Source organism: Mauremys reevesii, linkage group 9, assembly GCF_016161935.1.
Source record: "Mauremys reevesii isolate NIE-2019 linkage group 9, ASM1616193v1, whole genome shotgun sequence".
In the NCBI taxonomy this organism is placed as follows: domain Eukaryota; kingdom Metazoa; phylum Chordata; order Testudines; family Geoemydidae; genus Mauremys; species Mauremys reevesii.
The window spans coordinates 66,695,656-66,709,732 of NC_052631.1; the positions used below are offsets into that span (position 1 = coordinate 66,695,656).

The 14,077-nt window shown below is 43.0% G+C and overlaps 1 long non-coding RNA gene across 1 annotated transcript in view; it reads right to left on the minus strand.

The window, feature by feature from the left end:
• The window catches only part of LOC120372426, a 76,699-nt gene that overhangs the window by 21,580 nt on the left and 41,042 nt on the right, over window positions 1-14,077 (minus strand). Inside the window, exon 2 of the long non-coding RNA XR_005584960.1 lies at window positions 9,860-9,915. This is a non-coding gene — a long non-coding RNA (uncharacterized LOC120372426). The remainder of the gene's footprint in view (window positions 1-9,859; window positions 9,916-14,077) is intronic.

Here is a 14,077-nt window from a genome sequence, read left to right on the forward strand (position 1 = left end):
ATGCCCCTTTGACTGACTACTCAGAGGATGATTGATTCCAGACCCAATTCCTTCACTTAAGGTTGTTTCACTTTTCTGGGACAGTGTGCACATTTCTTAAATAAATTAAAACCACAGGAGTTGGAAAGAGAGAGAGAGAGAGAGAGAAGGAGAAATCAGATTAAAACAAAAGGAACAGTGTGTATAACAATCTGAAGTTCATCTAGATACCACATATGTAGTTACAGGCAATAGCAATCTCTTACATTAATAGAGAATACACCCCCTTTTCACCACTTGTTCCTTTTCCCCTTGACCATTTTGACAAGCAGCATATTAGAGAGAGTCTCTTGCTGGTGTCCTCCCCATTTTCCCCTCTCTGTCCTGTGTCCTTCTCATTATAGAGCACATTCGTTTTGATTATACATGTTCATTATATCAGGAATGCCCTACAAAGTCAAAGTGCCAAGTTCTGATCTCAGTCATGCCAGTGAAATCCATCTTAATCAGTTTAATTGGGTGCAAAGGACTCAGTTCTGCAAGCTCGTCACATGCAGAACCCCCCTTGGTATGTACCAATCCTTATTTAAATCATATCCCCATTGAGTTCAATGGGAGGTCCAAACATGGAGGGGTTGCAAGATCAGGCCCACAATTTGATCAAAAGAGAATTATGCTTATAAGCCATTGTGCAATGTTTTAAAGCTTATTCCAGTAATTCAACTGGGAAAAACTACCTTTTTGTGAACAAAAATGTGACAGAATCTATGGAAAATTCTCCTACTTAGAAGGATTTTCTAACTGCATCTTTGTTTTAAATATTCTCTTTCATTTACTGTCTCTGCCTCCCAGATGTAGGCAACTAATGATGGTTTAGCAATTTGGTTACCAAATACATTGATTACAACAGTAGTAAGTACATGTATTCTCTTGCTTATATGATTGTGTGTATGTCTGAACATTCAGAAATGAACTCCTTCTATGTTATGAAGACAACAGATCAGGCTGCACATTTTGTGAGAACTCAAGGCCCTGCTGACATGCCAAATGGAGGTACTGTGAATTAGTAGTGTGTTCCATTCACTATGAACCTGAGAAACTTGCAGTGATCTGGATGGATCACTGTATGGAAGTAAATGTCCGTTAAGTTGAGTGCAGCATACCAGTTGCCCTGTTCTCGAGAAGGAATGATTGGAATGACTGGGCCGCTGATTGAGTGTAACCTCCTGTTGCAGATGCGGAGTCGGGGTAATGACTGCCTCCTGTAATTCCTGCCCCTTTTTCTTGGCAGGTCTTTGGGCCAAGGAATAAAGCTCTGATATCTGTGAGCCTACTGGGGCTGCTTCCTTTTTGTCACCAGTGTGTACATTCTAAGTGACTTCAGTGTTGCCCTGGAATCTTTCATCTTTATGTTGCCTATAATCTGTTTTTTCTGAAAAGAGTGACAAGCCCTTAAATGGCAAATCTTAAGTAGTCTGCTGCAGCCACAAACACTTCTTTAGAGATATGGCAAATGCCATGGATCAAGCTGCTGAGTCTGCTGCATCCAAACTGTCCTAAAGAGCTGTACTTGCCACCAGCTTGCCTGGACTCCTCTGGTAGCCTGTCTTTAAACTTCATGATATTTTCCTATAGGGTGAAGTCATAGCAACTTAGGAGAGCTGGCTGGCTAGCAATTTGTAGCTGCAGGCCTCCTGTCAAATAAAGCTTATGACCATACAAATCCAGCCTTTTTGATTCTGTATTCTTTTGTGTGATGCTTGGTGTCCCTGCCTCTCCTGCTCATTAGCTGCTGCCACCACCAAAGGGACTGGAGGCAGGTGAGAGTAGAGGTGTTAGCCTTACAAGGGACCTCTACTCCCACTCCTTTCTGCCTGTTTAGCCTTAGGTGGGAGGAAGAAGAGGTCTGCTACAATATTTTAACCAGTCCAGAATTGCTTCAGTGATCAAAAGACCACTCTGGAGGGTACCACAGATGTTAAAATGTCCACTAGCTTGTGGGATTTCTCATGAGCCTCTTCTGCTTGAATGTCTAAAACAGGTCACCCTCTTATACAGTTCTTGGTGAGCCAATAATCATCTGCTGGTGGATAATCACTCACCATTTTTACAGTCTCATTTGATGATGAGGAAGAAGAAACACCTGGACACTGAGGCAACGACTATTCTGCCTCTTGAGGTGGAGGAGCTGTACAAGTTGTACAAATCCCAGTGGCAGGTATTGGAGAATATTGTGTGCAGTGCCAATGATCTTGGTGTACCCTCAAGGAAATTAACTCAGATGGCCGAGATGTCCTAGCAGGGGGAGGGACCCACCATGGTGTCCAGAAATGCCATTGGTATGGTGGTGGTGGGCCCCATGTTTTCACAGGCCATTGCCCCTTGTGAAGTGCCCACTACTGGGATTGCGGTGACTTCCATGGACCCTTTTGAATCTGATAAATATGACTCAGTCCTGTGATAATGGTGGAGCAGAACCCGTGGGAACAGGAGATAGGTAAGCTGAACCCAGACAAGATGGTACCAGGGATACTAACGATGGCTTGTCCCTAGAATGTACCAGCCTCCTAGGTATTACAAGTGGCAATGATACTGCATACTCTTACAGAGCTGGTGTAGGAACCACAGTAGCTGGTACCAGTTATAACACTTACTGCACTGTCAGGAACACTGGTACCAAGAGGTTAAGCAATTCTCTGGCAGCAGCATATGCTTCCAGTGTCATTCATACTGGAACTGTGTCTTGGATCTGATGTATGGGAACTTCAGGGGTTGGCCTTGACAGACCTAGAATAGGTTCCTGAATTGCTGAACCCACTCTTTGTAGCAGAGGAATGCTCTGGAGAACACTTACTTTCAAAGTCTCTGCCAGAGTTCTTGCTTCTAGCTGGCCTCAGTATTGAAGATCTGGCTGGATGATGTACCATGTTCTTAGTAGATCTGTGTCTCTTCTTCAGTGCTGTACACACAGAACGTGGTGCCAAAGACATCTAAGGAGGTGCACTCTGTACCAATGGTGCCACACTCAAGGTATGCTCTGAACCAGATGGCTCCAATGGAGGGTGAAGTACTGCCTCCGTTATGGGACACTTAAGTATCACTGCTCTATCTTTTTTAGAGCGAGGCTTCTTAAACCCTCTACAAATGTGACACTTGTCACTGATGTGTGACTCCCCCAAACATTTTAGGCAACTGGGGTATGGGTCACTAACTGGCATCGGTCTCACACATGATCCACAGGACTTGAACTCCAGGGAGAGAGACATGGCTCTAGTCCCAGTACTGAGAATCAAATTGGGTTCAAAACAGACCTAAAAAATGAAAACCTTACACTAACTCAGCAGTCCCCAACCTTTTTGTCTGGCGGGCGCCAGACGAAGGACCGTGGCGGTGGTCGAGCATCCGCCGAAATGCCGCTGAATTTCGGTGGATGCTCGACCACTGGCCAGGACGCGGGCGCATTTAGATGCCCCTGCAGGCACCAGGCACCACGTTGGGGACCGCTGCACTAACTATACATTATATTGAACTAAGCACTTAACAAGAAACTCTATATATAACGAGTGACAGAAATAAACTTGCAATAACAAGACTAGAAACATTCCAACAATCGTCATTGGCTGTAAGAAGGTCCTAAGGGGGATCAGGGCAGCTCTGCTCTCCTGTAACAGCATGAAGTGATGCATGGCAACAGAGGGCACTCAAACTGCCTGGATGGGTTACCACTGAGGGAAAAGGTTCTCTGACAACTATGCACAAAGCATGCACACACCTACAGCAGAATGGACGTGCAATCACCTAAAAAAGAAAAGGCCACGATCACCAAATGGGTGGTGGTTCTTTCATATGGAAATAGCAACATTTACAAGTTAATAGAAAAGTTTTGGATCCATTCAAGAGCTTCAGGAGATGCAGAATGTGCCATTGCCCTATTGTCTGGAAATGAAAAGACTTGTTCACAGTGTGTTCAATGGTTTGGAGGCTTCTGCATTCACACTGTGGTGAATCCTTGTTTCTTCATTTGTGCATCAGGTGTGCACATGCTCCAAGTAACACCCTAATATGGTTGATGGTCATCCACTGTCTTTGGTGGTACAAAACCAGGCAGTTCAATAGCAGGATCATCTATGAGGAGTCTGTTTATATCAGATCCTGCCCATGGTATCCTTCAGGTGTCTTCTGGGTTGAAACTGGATGACAGAAAAGCTTCTCCAGCCGCCTAGAATAAACTGAAGGTCATTCACTGAGCCGTCAGTCAAAATAGCAACCAACTGAGTAAGGCAGTGGGACAGATCATGAGAATGGAACATGCGTTGCATCCTCAACTTTCACTCTGTAGTTTATGATCAGATCTGGCACTTGTCCAGCCAAATGTCTGGGCCCAGGCAATAAGGAAATAGGTGCAACTCCCACTCCCATTTTCTTACTTTTGCTTGCTTTGGATCCACTATGGTTTGTGCTGCACCAAATTGTGGTAACTAGTTGGACTAAACCAGGGCTGGAGGTGCCATTTAGCCAGGGCTCAGCAATGGAGACAAAGTTGGGAGCCTCATTCAAAACTAGATCAAGGATGGTGCTGGCAGTATTTCTTAGTACAGGTGTATCACTTACACAAAACCACGCAATTTCTGAGATCACTGAACCAGGAAATATTCTAGGTTCATTAAAGAATACAAATCCAGAGAGGTGCTGATCACCTCTCAGGTGTTAGCCCACAGAATCTAGTTATCCAGCTGCAGATGACACATTTCTGAATCTTTTCTAGCTTGTTAACTGAATTCTGCAGCTCTGTGTGGGTGTTGTACACTATACTAGCTAGAGTAAGTTAGATTTATGAAAGTACTGGTTACTGTCTATGATCTTATATTTATATGATGCTTATCAACTTTACAATCTTAAACTGATATAATAAACCACACAAAGGTCATTTTTTCCATCGCTGCAATCAGGGGCAAACCGAAGCCGCGGGACCAGCGGCCCCTCCGCAGGCACGTCTGTGGGAGGTCCACCGGAGCTGCCTGCCGCCCTCCCGCGGGACGCCGCTCCAAGCGTGCGCTTGGCGCGCTGGGGTCTGGAGCCGGCCCTGGCTGCAATACAGCCCACACTGGGGCTGAGATGTACTAGTCACTATTTAACCATACACAATGCCACCACACACCAGACTAGGTTAACACTTCCTCATCCTATTGCAAAGACTGTTAACAAGGATTCAATTTATTATCAATGGTGATGGTGCTTTATGTGATGTGGACTTTTTCCACTAGGAAATAGACTGAAAGCCCCCAAACAGTTTCACAGAGGCCACCAAATGCCAATTAGATAGATATGGTTTATACTTACTATTAACGTGGGCTAAACCCAGACTTGTGAACACCTTCATATTTCATTACCAAACCGCTACCCCACACCAAGTCAGTTCCTGTGAAATATGCTTCTATATATTGAACAAAAATCACTTGGGCAAGAAAAATATATTAAAGCGTGAGAAAAAGCAATAGGCACGAGATAGAAGTAGAACTGGTTTATTATACCCGTACACAGAAGGGCATCTATAAGGACTGAGTGTACTAGGCATGGAAATGGCATGTCTAGGACAACCAGTAATTTAATGTCTGTCTTCTGAACTTAACTGTCATTCTGTAAAAAATAACTATGACTGCTGCTGTCTGAAAATGCTTTGAACAAAAGTCTTAACATTCCAAATGATCCTGAAAATTTCATTTCTGTATGCTTTTTAAGTTGTTTAGTTCTGAATCAGCAGTCTAAAAGTGTGTTTAAACACTGCAGGTAACCATTTCCCATGGAACAAATACGGAGGAAATCAGGTTACAGTGAGGGCACCCAGCAGGACTCTTCTACTGTCTACTCAATGTCAGTGTAAACTGATTTTTTTAAGAAAGACACTCAGGGAGAAGAGAACAAATTGAAGAAAACATGTTCTGCATGCAAGAAAGAGCAAAGAGATGGAACACAGGATACTATGAGATAATTATGCAGAGGGAAAAGACAGAGGAAACAGGACAGCAGAAGAATAACAATATTACAGCAGGTGGGAGTTGTACAAACTAGGCTGGCTTGCAGCAGCACAAAGCAGATAATACATGAGCATTTTCACTCTCACTCTCTCTAATTCTTTCATGCAAAATAATTGCCTGCTCATAAGTTCCTGATGGTTTCTTTATCATGGTTCGTGTTACTAAAATTGCTGTTCGCTAACCATTAAGTTTTGAACTAAATTAGAAATGTGCCACACAAGAACTACAAAGAAGTTTACACATTGCATTAAAAAAAGAAAGCGAGTGTGTTAGGCTGCTCAGAAATAAATAAAAAAAGATTAAGGGAGCCCAGAAAATTGAGAAAGATTTGCTGTAACAGACACACAGCTAGATCCTGAGAGATGCCATATACCTGCAAATCCCAGAAGCAGGTGGCTCAGCACCTCTCAGGATGTGGCCTTCAGTGAGCCGCATACTGGTTATGGGGACACGATCTCTCTCTAGGTATGATCTCACAGCCGATCACACAGTATGAAAGGGAAGAGACCAGTCGAGAGGGATTGCGGTGGGAGATGCATTTCTCTGATATAACATCAAACAGTTAGTGCATCACTTCAACATTATTCAAATATTCTCTAGCAATGCTCTAGCCAAATAGAACATGGACTATATCAAAAAGACTAGAATACATTAAAGATTTCTGCAGAGTGCTGTTATTGTTGACCTACAGTTTCATTATTTCATATTATTGTAGTACAGATTCTCTGTTCTGCTCTGGTCCTTTTATGGTGCACTAGCTACATAGTGTGAAGCCAATTGAAACAGTCCCTCAGAAATACCTGCTGGGTAAGTGAGTATTCTGGATGCCCTCACATCCCCTGGCATAGGGGGCATGCTACAAGTACAGGACATCAGTGGGGTATTACTTAAAACTAACTTGGCCTATGTCCTATGACTGAACTGAACAGAGCTCAGATAGAAAGGAAAATAGACCTATTTTTTTCTGGTCTAATTTCAAAACCACTTAAACATTGTGGGTTAGAAAGTTCAACTCATACTGCTTTTGTGTTTTGCGTAGAGACTTTGAATTAAAGAGAAAAAATGAAACCTCTATTGGGAAAAAATAAAGTGGAAAACTGAGCAGGAATAGTGAAAATCTCAGTGTGAGACTATACATATGGCTACACTGGAGCTGGAGGTGTAGATTCCTGCTCAGGTAAATGTACGTGCACTAGCCTCGATCAAGCTAGCACCCTAAAAATAGAACTGTATCCACGGCGCTGGGAGGGGCTAGCTGCCCTGAGTCCAGGCCCACTCAGGATCCTACCTATTTATTTGGATGCCAGCCCATCCCACCGCCTGTGCTGCCACAGCACCACTTCTATTTTTAGCACACTAGCTCCATCAAAGCCAGCACGTATATATCTATCTGAGCTGGAAATTGCACCTCCAGCTCTACTGTAAATGTACAGTGTGAAAAAAAGAGCATAAATGGATATAGATCTATCTATCTATCTATCTATCTCACACACACGATATATGTATCTGTCCCTACCACATAACACAGGCTTCCTTTTACCTAGAAGAACATGCTGTTAAACTGATTCATCCTTGAAACAAATACAAGGCTTCAATGATAGGAAAAAATACCTGCAGATTCAGCTTAGTTCTGTGAACCCCAAATATTGCTCAACGGATCACAAGACCTGAAGAATAGTGCACTGTTCACATTTCCCCTCCCATTTTAAAGAAATAATATTGCAATGACAAGGTCTGAACTTTCATCTGTTTGTTTATCCTATTTCTGTATCTGCTGCTTCCCTCCTAAAACCTTTATTGCCAGAGAAGCAGCTCGAAGCCAAATGAAGGTTTGAGCATTGCACTGTGGTACATGACACGCCAAGAAAATGAAGCCCAATTTCAGGCTGCATGAGAGTGAAAGCTGTGATTTTGCTAGTGTGAGGCTGTTGCTTTGGAAGGAGTAGGAGGATTGTGAAGCAAGCCATCACTTGTCAGAATTCTGGGATTCTACTGTCAAGATCTCAAACACAAATAAGGGTGGCAAAAAATCAACCATACAACCCAAAACCTGGAAGACACTAGACAGCTGTGTAGGTACTGGAACTAGACAAAGGCCACAGCAACCACTCATTCCCATTCAGCAAAGTAAATAATATGGGGGGTGTTCTCTGCTGAGGTCACAGAGTGTAAAAGGAGTGGGCACAGGAAGCACTGCCACTTAGATGAATGATCACACACAAACCAACAATCATACTCTCACAGCTGTGTTTGGTTTCCCAGTTGCTCCTCTCTAAACTAACCCTGGCCAGGTTCTTTACCTTTCAGATAAAGCTGATGGTCTCATGAGAAAGGGTGTTCCTTTAAAAAGCCTAGCTGCAGCCGTATTCAGTTTTCAGAGCTAACCATGGAGTTTACAAATGATCCAATACAAGCTGCAGATTTCAAATGTTCTTGGTTTCACAGCTGAGGTAATAGGAAGCGGCTTGTCCTCAGCATTATTAGCTGGCACTGAAAAAGCAGTCAACAGAATTAGAGAAACAGATGATGTACTTAGGAAGAGCAAGTAAATTAGAGAAGCTCATGGATGATACATGGCTGGTGCTAGCCTTAGAAGAGCCAACAGTAAAAGGAAACACAATTCAGTAATTGTAAGGAGTGTGTATGTGTAATAAAAAAAGCAGTATGTATAATAAACAGATGAAGAAAATATGGTGGTAACCCAGGGATCATAGGAATTTGATTCTTTGAAGGGTAATTCAGAAAATGGAGTAATATAAAACAATTTGGGGAATTAAATGAGGAAGCAAGGGAGAAAGAATTGGAACAGAGAGGTAAGGAGGAATTTGTTAATGTGCTTGGTAGAGAGCCATTTCTTTTAGAAGGGTCATGCTAATTAGATTCTGAAGCAAGGGTTAAGGATTAGTTAGATCAGAGGATTGCAGCTGAATCTGTTATAGTTTTGTATGCTGGAATAAGGGCGACAAGAGATACTTAAGAGACAATTCAGAGACTGGCCCAAGATCTTAGGGAAAAAGAGTATGAAGTTGTATTTTCAGCTGTGCTACCAGTTTCATTATTGGTAGACATGAGAGATGCTCAAACAAGTATGAACAATTTGTTCACAGAATTTCATCCTCCCCCCCCCATCCATTTTAAAATTCTATACATCTGGAGGAAAAATTCCCTTACTTTCATTACTCATATCTCCTTGATGAACATTTTTAATAAACATTCTGGTCTACAAGAGCAAATTGTTACTGGAAATGTTTTTGTATGTAGGCAATGGTCAGGATTATACCAAAGACGTTGAGCATGCAAAAACTGATGCCAAATCTTTCTTGTGAGATCATTTTCAAACCATTTAACTCAATTGTTGATCATGCTTACAGATACAGTGTTATTTTGCCAAAGGTCTGTTTGCATCCTCTTGACAATCTCATGTATTAACAGTGCAGTGCAAGCCAGGACTCTTGCCAAGGGTCCTGGGGAATGCTGCTGTTTTAATTGTCCCAGCTCAAATGCTACTATGAGCATGGATTTCTTTATTTATAATTTCTCCCACCTTCTCCTTCTTCATTTGTCATTCATTTCCACCTTCCAAGCCACAAGGAGGTTTTACTGGGAGTCCTTCCAAACACCCAAACATTTGCCCCCTCTCTCTGCAAAAATGTACAACAGGACCCTTTGAAAACACTAAACAGAACATGATAAATTTATTTTTTGAAGTGTCTCCAAACCTTTTCTTTTAAAATAACCTAAATGTTTGCCCAGCAGTAAGAGAAATGAAAAACATACATGATGAATTTTACCTGTATGCACAGGGACCATTTATATCCAATTTAAGCCCTGTTTTAAAAGCTTACCTGGATTTAAGTGGTTTGCTGGTCTTGTGCTGATGTGCGGCAGTGGTGAATTTCAGCTATAAGAAATGACATGGTGATGAAAAGTCAGTAAACTCTTGTCACTGAGACAATTTCTTATATTTTTAGTAGACTGGGAATATTTTAGAGTGAAATCAGAATGATATAATGATCGTTAATTAAATTCCAACCAGACATCATAACAATAGATTATGGGCTTAAAGTTACATTCTGCAGTTGGAAGAATAAATAAAATGCTTATTAGCTTGATAAGAGCTGTGCATATACTGTATAGATGTACCGTGCTAAATTTGGTTCTTTAATGCAGAGTTTCACCTGAACATTTATTTATAGTTATAGAAGGAAGACTATGAAGAAGTGACCTATGCATATCTGAATATAAGGGGTTTGATATAGCCTGAGATAATGCAGTGGTGTGTCTACACAGCAAAAGCTGTGCACAGGCTGACCAGCCCATGCAAGCTTGAATCCTGGTAGCAGTGAAGACATTGCAGTGTGGGCTTCAAAACAGGATAGCAAGTTAAGTATTTACTCAGGGTCTGTACTGGGCTTGTACTACCCATGCTGAATCCTGCACCACACTGTTTCCACAGCTACTATTATGCAGGCTAGCTGGATTGAAGCTAGTTTGGGGCGGCTAGCCTATGCACAGTTTTTTGCTGTGTAGATGTACCCTAATTCTTATGCCAGTGTATCTCCAGTTAAACCAATAGCTTTGTATTGGTATCAAGTGGAGTAATGGAGTGGTGAATCAGGCCCATAGCATCCACAATTAACACTGTGTTGAAATTTGCTAGATAGGACAAAGGGAAATGAAGAGATCAACAAGTTAAATATCTTTTTATATAGGTGCTAGAAAACATACACTATATGGATATAGAATTCTAGGTAAATGTACATATATTGCAGGAGAAGTGAGATATTTTTGGAACAACAAACAAGGTGAAGCTAGGAAATTGACTAGAAATTTGAAATATCAAAATGCAGAGCTTGCTAAGTGATAGGTAAAATAAAGCTTAGTAAAATAGAGGTGTAGATTTTGTTGGAGTATTTTATGCCTTCAGCAAGAAATGATATAAATATATTGGCAGACACAACATAAGCAATTTGTACAGAATACAGGCAAATATATAGTAATGTCATTCTTTGCTCTTAGTACACGTCTGTATGACAGTTTGAGAAAGTATTTATACAGATGAGATGCCTATAAACATAGCAGAGCATTGATCATGGGCAATTTTTAACTCTTTGGCACTAAACTGGGTTTTTCTGACAAATTGTGATAATGTATCTTATGTTAGTGCTAATGGCAGGAGCCCAAGACCTGCTGGCTCCAAGAGGTTAATTTCTGAGATAGTGATTATGATAACAAATATGGAACAACAGGGTGTGAGAGTGGGTTATTCTAGAGATAATGCAGGGTTGATTTCTTACTTAGTATGCCTCTTGGAATCACAGATTTTCGCCTGGTTTGCCTCTCAGCTCCTTCTGGACCTCAGAACAAGTGTATATATTCTTAGGGTGACCAGATGTCCTGATTTTATCGGGACTGTCCCGATATTTGCTTGTTTGTCCCACATCCCTACCGATGTTAGGTCAGGACACTGGAGAAACAAGCAAAGGCTCCTGTGCACAGGCGGAGCCCGGAAGGGCTCACCGCCCCCACTCCGCCTCCTCCTTCCCCCATTGGATCCCTCTCCAAATCCCCACCCCCAGCCCCGCCCCCTCACTGCCCCATTGGATCCTTCCCCAAATCTCCGCCTCTTCCCCAAGCACTGGAGGGAGGCCCAGGAGACGCAGGGGAGCGCGGGGCCAGGGTGACTGTGAGTCCGGCGTGGCCCCGAGCGCAGGCAGGACTCGGGCGGGGCGATACCTGGAGGAGGAGCAGGGAGCTAGCCCACGGGGCCAGGCGGCGGCTTTTCTCCCAACTTGGGCAGCGGGACTCGGGAGCAGCCACTGCTGCAGCTCCCACTGCCGCGGCGGGAGGAAGCGGCCGCTGGCCAAGCATGTGGCGCTCGGCGGCTGTGGCTCTGGCACCTGGGGTGCAAACCCCCCGAGCCCGGGCCTGCTGCAGACACCCAGCGCACACGCTGCGCCCAGCCCCTGGCCAGTCGCGTCTGGGCTGGCTGCCCAGCTGGTGCAATCCCGCAGGCGGCCCCAGGGCGGAGGCAGTGGCAGCCCCGTTCGTTCCCCTGCAGGCCCCGAGCGGGAAGGGGGGGCTGGGGCCTGCTGCCCCCACTCCGGAGCCGCCCGCGGGACTGCACCAGCTGGTGCAGGGGTGGGGGTGGGAGCTCCAGCGGGGTTTTTTGTTTTTGTTTTTGTTTTTTGCTCTGCTGTCTTTTTTTTATTTGCACCCTATATATTCTTGATGTATAATGCAACACTGGCTCCTTTTTTCCCTGCCTGTCCCTCCCGGAAAAAAGCTATACCCCTTTATACTAATTTTCCAGACATGAGGTTTATCCCACAAAGTTTCAGTGGTGCCAACCAAGTCATAATTTATCCTATGTACTAATACTTCCAGTTCTTCCTGTTTGTTCCCCCTACTCCTTGCATTTGTGTATAGACACCTAAGATGTTACGCAGATTCCCTCACTGTTATCCCACTTGTTGCTCTTCTGACCCTACTGTAATTTCCAATTACCTTCCCCTCTGTGCCCCAATGTTTAGCCCTCTGTTAAGGTCACCTTTTTATACACCTATCTGTGGGTGTTTCTCACCTGCCCCCTTTGAACTTCGTTTAAATCTATTTTACAGGTTGTGAATCCAAGACCTGAAAACAAACCAAGAGGTTTAAGCCTTTTACTGTGTCTACCAAGTTTTTCACTCAATCTGGAAAGCTGCCAGTATGATTAAAGCTACAGTGAACTCAGCACCGCTAGTAATGATTTCTTAACCCCCATGACACTAGACCAGAGGAGTCAGATGTTTTCAGTTACAGCCATCCAACCCTGTTATGGAACCCCCTGGACTAGATTATCTGATTTACATCTGTGCAGCTTCACTGACTAAGAGCTGCCATTGTAAATCAGGGTAGAATTTGGCCTATGCAAGGTACTGTAGATACAAAATGGTACCCTGCTGCAACGCCTGAAAGCTGTTTGGGGGCCTGACCCTGTAAGGAGCTAAGAGTCTAATTCCTATTGACTTGAATAGAAGTGGAGGGCATTCAGCACCGTGAAGTATCAGGTCTGAGTTAGTGCCAACAGGGGCAGATTCTGCTTTCTTTGCACACTCAGAACTCCCCTTGACATCAGCACTAATTTTGCTTGTGCAATGAGCGCAGAACAGGCCTACTATTATTGCATCCACATTGTTTCATTTATGGTAAGAAATAAAGAAATGTAAACATCATAGATCTTTAAGAAGTCAATTTCTTTGGGTTTCCCCCCTTTTATAAAGTAACCTCTTGTTCCATTTCCACTAAATCTGCTCTGTGCTTTCTCTGCTAAAAAAAAGTTTGTTTGATTGTTTCAAAGAATGCCAATAATCACAAATCACTACCCACAACACATCCTGTAGTAAGCCCTAGTGTATGTAACCGCATTGCCTTTGCCAACATTTTAGATAGTTTCATGCTATTCCTGCTGTTTCTCATGTCACAGAGGTTAGTTCTCCTGTGAATGCGTATGAAACAGCTAGTAAAAAGTAACTATTTTCTGAATCCAAGTACACAAAATATTCCCAAGCGACCAGCATTTTTCTTCTGGTAAACTGAGAGACTTGATTGTGTAATTTACTGAATGCAGCCATTAATAACAACATGACCTGATATTGTTCGAGTACATATCTCCTTAGAGCACTGTGTCTGCAAATTGTCCCAAAATTGCAAGATCAGGAAAAAAACAACTAAATAACAGTTAAAAAAAGAGGCAATTTTAAAAGGAAAAGTACTGCACCACCCAACTGAGCTGAACTTTCCATCTCTCTCCTCTTGTTTTTATGCATGAATCTCCCAAGGAGAGTGATATAAATACAGATGTAACTTTAGAAAGAACAGTCAAATGATACAGCAAGTGATTTCCCTTTGTTTGTTCTACATCACTGTTAATACGTGAGATCAAAACTGTAGAGACAAAAAGCATTTAAGGTAGCTACTTTCAGAATAGCTGTGTACAGTACAGACAGAAAGGCCCAATCCTATAATTCCTCCTGACTAAGAGCTCCTGGATCTAGTCCTGTATTTATACTGATTTTTAG